This window comes from Eulemur rufifrons, chromosome 30 (assembly GCF_041146395.1).
Source record: "Eulemur rufifrons isolate Redbay chromosome 30, OSU_ERuf_1, whole genome shotgun sequence".
Classification (NCBI taxonomy): Eukaryota; Metazoa; Chordata; class Mammalia; order Primates; family Lemuridae; genus Eulemur; species Eulemur rufifrons.
The window spans coordinates 28,957,846-28,965,166 of NC_091012.1; the positions used below are offsets into that span (position 1 = coordinate 28,957,846).

The 7,321-nt window shown below is 37.0% G+C and overlaps 1 pseudogene; it reads right to left on the reverse strand.

Moving 5' to 3' along the window:
* Positions 1–1,403: 1,403 nt before the first annotated feature.
* Positions 1,404–2,471, reverse strand: LOC138378845 (dnaJ homolog subfamily A member 1-like; annotated as a pseudogene).
* Between the last annotated feature and the right edge of the window lie 4,850 nt (positions 2,472–7,321).

The window sequence follows — 7,321 nt, forward strand, 5'->3', positions numbered from 1 at the left end:
TGAACTCCTGAACTCAAGCAATCCTCCCGCCTCCACCTTGGCCTCCCAGAGTGCTAGGATTATAGGCGTGAGCCCCCATGCCTGGCTGCTAGTTTATACTTGTTGCATTCGTTTAAACTGGGTGAACTTTCACAAACTATTTTTAACTTAGCAAAGAGTATCATTGAAATTTTGGGGATAAATTGCCATAATAATATGATCCAAATTGAGAAATTGACACTAAGAGAAATATGGATATATTTAGTAATTCAAACCTGATTGTTTTGTTACTGAAAAAGTTTTTGAATTATTCTTTGTATACTGACACAAGTCTTCTACAAAAATTCATTTGTTGATAGCTCAGTTTTCTTTTAGTTATGAATAATTTATTAATATTTTCTCCTTAGTTTTCTCTAGTTGATTGTTGTTATTTTCAAAGACACAATTATAAAAGCATAAACCACAATAGTATTATAACATGTGATTCCATGTCTAAATAACTGTCCTCATGTCTTTTTCCAAACACGTTTTCATACCTATTAGAAAAAGAATACTTTGAATAAGTATGGAATACTTTGATCTAGAAGAGTTATGAACTTAAGACTTAATTCAGGAATAAATCTCTTAAAGCCATTTATCAATCTTAACATTGAAATAGTACCCAAATATTTGATGCAAAGTTAATCTGCCACCATAAATTTTCAGTTTAATCTTTTTATATCAATGTTAATTGATATGCAAAGTATATTACTATTTCAGGTTTACATTTGAGGAAAAATGTAGTGAATTGTTTAAAGTCCTATGGAAATGACTGATCTTTTGAACATTTCATGTTCAATATATATATTTTGCAATTGATTTGTTTTTAAAACTCAAGTTACATTTTCTAAGCCTAAGTAGACACTAGAAAAAATATATATTAAAGAAAGTAATGGATTCCTTCCCAAATGCCCTTTCCACACCTCAACCTTAATAAATGTTAACCTGTATCATACCCAAGGTTACACATGGCCATACAGTGGCACACAGAGAAAATAGTAAACATTTGTAGAATTCATGAATAGTTTTATATATTTATATATTTTCATATAAACAGACAGGATTATTTTTGCTTATTCATTTTGTCACCAAACCACTATCAGAACATGCACATTGTTCTGTAGTTGAATGATGGATGGGAAGAATTACTCAAAATATGTATATGCTGATAGATAGGTAAATAGACTCTAAATAGGAAATCAACACTTCATAAATGGATGTCATTTGCCAGTGATTGAACAGAATGCTGGTTTCTCTGTGGCTCTTGTATTTTCCAAAGTATTTTTATGTGTGCTGCGTCATTGAATCTTTAAGCCTAACTTGAAATGTAGAATTAAAAGTAGCATCCACTTATTGGATTTGTTGTTAGAGTAAAATTAGATAAATCACATAAAACTTGTAAACAATTCGATGATTAGGCGACCCTTTTCATATGGTCTACGATAAATTGGCATGCCTTCATTTAGCACACACTTGATATCTCCATGCTTGACAATTTGACCTGGATGAGAGGTGATGACTATGGTTCGGTTGTCAAGAGTAGATATTGGCTTTTGGAAGCCACATAATGCTTCAACCAGCTGTATGTCCATACACATAAAAAGGTCTTCTCCTCATCCAGTAAAAACAGCATGGTCCTTCTGATCTAACACAATGATAATATCTCCTGGCTCTAGTCCTGGTTCTTGGTCTCCTTCACTATGGAATGTTATCTTCTGGCCATCTTTCATACCTTTGTCAATATGAACTTCTAGAATCTTCTTTTCTCGAACTATCTTTCTTCCATTGCAGCTTTTACATCTATCTTTAGGACTGATCCATTCCCCATGGCCCTGGCACTCCATGCATACAGACTGAATTTGCTGAACCATTCCAGGTCCTATCTGATGAATTCTTATTTGCATTCCAGTACCTCGGCAATTGGGACAGCACTCTACTTCTCCTTTCTTACCACCTCGGCCTTCACATTTGTCACAAATCACATTCTTTTGCAGAGCCAGTTTTCTTGTTGCACCATTATATAAATCTTCTAAGGTTACTGACAGCTGATGTACAACATTTTTACCTCTCCTTTCTCCTTGCATCCTTCCTCCTCCTCCAAAAAACATATCAAAGATGTCCATGGGGGTGCCAAAACCGCCACTGGCTCCACCCTCTTTAATTGCCTGTTCTCCTCCTTTGTCATATAGTTCCCTTTTCTTTGCATCAGAGAGTACTTCCTAAGCTTGAGAAATCTGTTTAAACTTCTCTCCTTCATTTGGATTTTTATCAGGTTGGTACTTCAAGGCCCGTTTCCTATAAGCCTTTTTCAACTCTTCATGAGTGGCATTGGGTTTGACCCCCAAAACATCATAATAAGTGGTTTCTTTCACCATTTTCTACAGCCGGTGAGTGGGCTGAGGCCGATGTGGAGGAGCGGGAAGGAGCGCGTAGCTGTGTGCAGCTTGGGCAGCCGCTGCTCCTCCGCCTCTCACCGAGCGTTCTGGAAAGTTCCACCCTTAAATTCAATTTTAGATTGTTCAAGTTTAGGGAAATATTTTTTTAATATTGATCTTATATTCAGCAACTGTGTTTAACTTGTTTATTAGCTCTAATAAAGTCTATGGGTTTTTAGGATTTTATTAATTCACAGTCACGTCATTTATGAATAGAGATAGTTTTACTTATTCTTTCATACTATAGACATTTTTATTTATTTATCTTGCCTAATTGCCCTGGCTAGAATCCCTAATAACATGTTGAATAGAAGTGAGAGTAAGTATCCTTGCTTTGTTGTTAATACTCAGGGAGAAGAATTCAGTCTTCTACCATTATATATGATGTTAGATTATTTTTGGTTACATGGATCACTTTTGTGATGCTTGAGTCATGGTTAAAAGTGTGACCATCACCCAAGTAGTGTTCATTGTACCTGTTAGATAGGTTTTTGCCCATCTCCTTCTCTCCCCTACTCCTTATTCTTAGTTTTGTGAGCATTTTTTAATCACAAAAGAGTGTTGGTTGTTGTCAAATGCTTTTTGTGTGTATTGAGAGATCAGCCTATGATCATGATCTTTTTCTTTCCTTCCTTCTGTGGATATGTTGGATTACATTTTTTTTTATTTTCAGATGTTAAACCGTATTTGCATTTTTGGAACAAATCCCACTTGGTCCTAGTGTATGACCTTTTCTGTGTTGCTAGATTGAGTTGGGTAGTATATTGTCTTATATAGCACCAAAAAATGAACACACTAAGTCATACAACAAGTCATCACAATGAATATATGCAATAATTTTCCCAATAAAATGAATCAGAAATCTCCTTTGTTAATCAGACTGTTTTCCAATCTAACCCTCAACCTCCACCTAACACTAACTCTTACCCAACTCTAACACCCCCCACCCTATGTTTTATTCCTGTATTGTTCCCCTCTGCTCTGTAACTGAGCCCTGGGGTACCTAATTTGATGGCTTTTGGTAGCCAGCTCTGCCAGGGCTATCCTGGAATCCATCTGTAAACTAAAGTCACTAGAGACCTTTGGTGTTAAAACTGAAAAATGTAATAGCCACCCAATTTTTATGGCAAATCTCAAAGCATAATGCTGAGAGATAAATGAGATTTTCTTAGTTTTTGCTGCTATATAACAAAGTACCATAGACTAGGTGGCTTATAAACAACAAAAGTTTATTTCTCATAGTACTGGAGGCTGGAAGTTGGAGATCAAGTTGCCAGCATGGTCAAGTTCTGGTGAGGGCCCTCTTCTGGTTTGCAGACTGCTGACTTCTGAAATCCTTACCTGGCAGAAAGAGCTAGCTAGTTCTCTGGCCTCTTTTTACAAGGGCACTCACTAATGTCATTCATGAGAGCTCTACCTTCATGACCTAATTATTAGGTTGGTGCAAAAATAACTGTGGTTTTAGCATTGTTGAAATTTGCTGTTTGATATTGGAATACATTCGTAAATAAATGTGGTTATGTTATACATCATTTTAATGCACATTTCTTGCTTTATGTTTTTTTGCTAATGACATTACTTGCTGTTTATTTTATATTTATTTGTTTTTATTTATATTTATAGTAAATATATAAATATCTTATATTTATGTATATTTATATTATTTATATTTTAGACTATGGAAATGATGTTAAACAAAAAGCAAATTTGAGCGATTTTCTTATTCGAGTTCAAAATGGGGCACAAAGCAGCAGAGACAACTTGCAACATCAACAGTGCATTTGGCCCAGGAACTGCTAACGAACATACAGGGCAGTGGTGGTTCAAGAAGTTTTGCAAAGGAGACGAGAGCCTTGAAGATGAGGAGCACAGTGGCCAGCCATTGGAAGTTGACAACAACCAATTGAGAACAATCATCAAAACTGATCCTCTTACAACTACATGAGAAGTTGACAAAGAACTCAACGTTGACCCATTCTACAAGCATTTGGCATCTGAGGCAAATTGGAAATGTGAAAAAGCTTAAGTGAGTGCCTCAGGAGCTGACCAAAAATCAAAAAAAAATTATAGTTTTGAAATGTTGTCTTATCTTCTTGTATGCAAAAATAGTGAACCATTTCTCGATCGAATTGTGACGTGTGACGGAAAGTGGATTTTTTTTTTTTTTTTTGAGACAGAGTCTCGCTTTGTTGCCCGGGCTATAGTGAGTGCCGTGGCGTCAGCCTAGCTCACAGCAACCTCAAACTCCTGGGCTTAAGCAATCCTACTGCCTCAGCCTCCCGGGCAGCTGGGACTACAGGCATGTGCCACCATGCCCGGCTAATTTTTTTTCTATATATATTTTAGTTGGCCAGATAATTTCTTTCTATTTTTAGTAGAGACGGGGTCTCGCTGTTGGTCAGGCTGGTCTCGAACTTCTGACCTTGAGCAATCCACCCGCCTCGGCCTCCCAGAGTGCTAGGATTACAGGCGTGAGCCACCACGCCCGGCCGGAAAGTGGATTTTAAACGACAGCCAGAGATGACCAGCTGAGTGGTTGGACTGAGAAGAAGCTCCAAAGCCAAACTTGCAACAAAACAAAAGAGTCATGGTCACTGTTTGGTGGTCTGCTGCTGGTCTGATCCACTACAGCTTTCTGAATCTTGGCAAAACCATTATATCTGAGAAGTATGCTCAGCAAATTGATGAGATGCACTGAAAACTGCAACGCCTGCAGCCAGCATTGGTCTACAGAAAGGGCCCAGTTCTTCTCCACTACAACATTCGACTGCACATCGCACAACCAACACTTTAAAAGTTGAACGAATTGGGCTATAAAGTTTTGCCTTATCCGCCATATTCACCTGACCTCTCGCCAACCAACTACCATTTCTTCAAGCATCTCGATAACTTGTTACAGGGAAAAGGCTTCCACAACCAGCAGGATGCAGAAAATGCTTTCCAAGAGTTCGTCAAATCCTGAAGCACAGATTTTTACACTACAGGAATAAACTTATTTCTTGTTGGCAAAAGTGTTTTGATTGTAATGGTTCCTATTTTGATTAATAAAGATGTGTTTGAGCCTAGTTAAAATGATTTAAAATTCATGGCCTGAAACTGCAATTACTTTTGCACCAACATAAACCTCCCAAGGGCCCCACCTCCTGATACCATCACATTGGAGGTTATGATTTCAATATATGGACTAAGGAGTATACAAACATTCCGATAATAACAGATAAGTCATACTAAAGACTTAAGCACATATACATACAGGTTTTATTTTGATGTCATTCTTGTCTCTTCTTTTACCTGAACCACATAGTGAAAAAACACCATTCAGCAAATAGTTTTTGTTGTTAATATTTTTGTGAACACCATTTTCCTAGCCTAGATAATGTGCATATCTTCTTGAGGACTATTTTCCTTTTGAAAAAATTTATTGTTTTCTTGTAGAGGACTTGAATAATTCCTAATAAGCATAATTCTAGATTATCAAATTTCATTCTGTGTATTGCAAATTCTTACTAAATCTGTATATCTTTCCAAAAATTAATGATTGTATAATATTGAAAAAGTATTGACTTTTCTAGGTTTATTTTATGTCTGCCCAATTTGTTTAAGACTCATATTTATTTTTGAGGAGCAGGATAAGTTCATGGGCTATAATGCTTAATAATAACATTCATGTGTTTGCACTGAAAAATTAGATTTAGTCCTCACCTCACACTGTCTCAACAGATCGTCATTAAAACCAAACAGATAATAGCCTTGATTTGCATCTAGGCTCAGCTCCCTACCCCTCATGTGTACTGCCTGCTAGAACTGTACTCTGGAATCTGGGTCCTCAGCTAAGCCACTAAGATGGGGATTTTTGCTAGCTTACCCAGATTTTCATAGTCAGACACCTGAAACCAAAACTCATGAGAGATATTTAGGTGTCCAGCCACCCTGACCTCTTTGCTGTTCCTTGGACACCCCAGTAAAGTTTTCCTCAGGGCTTTGCAATGACTGTTTCTTCTTCCTGAATAATCTTCCTCCCAGCTATCAGTTGGATTAACTCCTTAAACTCTTAAAAATCTTTGGTCCAATATCACCTACTCAATCAAGCCAACCCCAACCTCCCTATTTATTTCAGTATTCTGATCCCTGAGTTTCTGCTCTCCCAAGCCCCCACCCTGTTTAACCCTTTTCTTTATTTCATTTAACATTCTAGAATGGTTTATGATTTACTCATTATGTTTTCTCTAGAGTGAACAATCATCCAGGTCTGCCTTGAAGTGAGGGGTTTCCCAGGTTGTGGGACATTTCAGTTTTAAAACCAGGAAAGTCCCGTGCAAACTGCGATGAGTTGTCCAACTTATTTCTTTGTCTTTCTCTTCCCAGCAGAATGAAACCTTCATAACTACAGTGATCCCTGTTTTCAGTGATTTATCCTACACATCAACAACAGTGCCTCATACATGGGCAGTTAATAAATTTTTGCGGAAGGAAGGAATAAAGAACAAGAATTACTCATAGTGCTTACATCTTGGTAGCTAGACATGTAGGTCCTAAATGGGCCTGCTTTATGATATTTTGGGGTGAAAGAATCAAATTTACTAATAATATAATTACTTAAGTTTCTAAGTCACTTTTTAGTTCAAAAACAAGTTATTTCCCCCATATTCTGCCTCATTTAGTCCTGATGGCAGTCCTGCAGCATAGAATGAATAATATCTATGGCATCAGATGTTCATGAGGGTAAAAGGAGGTCATTCCCATAAAGGCATTTCCATACTCCATGACACTCAAGTAAGCACTCACTGAATGTTTTTAACTTCATTATGATTGCCATCATTATTGTTCCTTTTTATTATGACTGAGATAGTCATTGCCTTCTTTCTTAG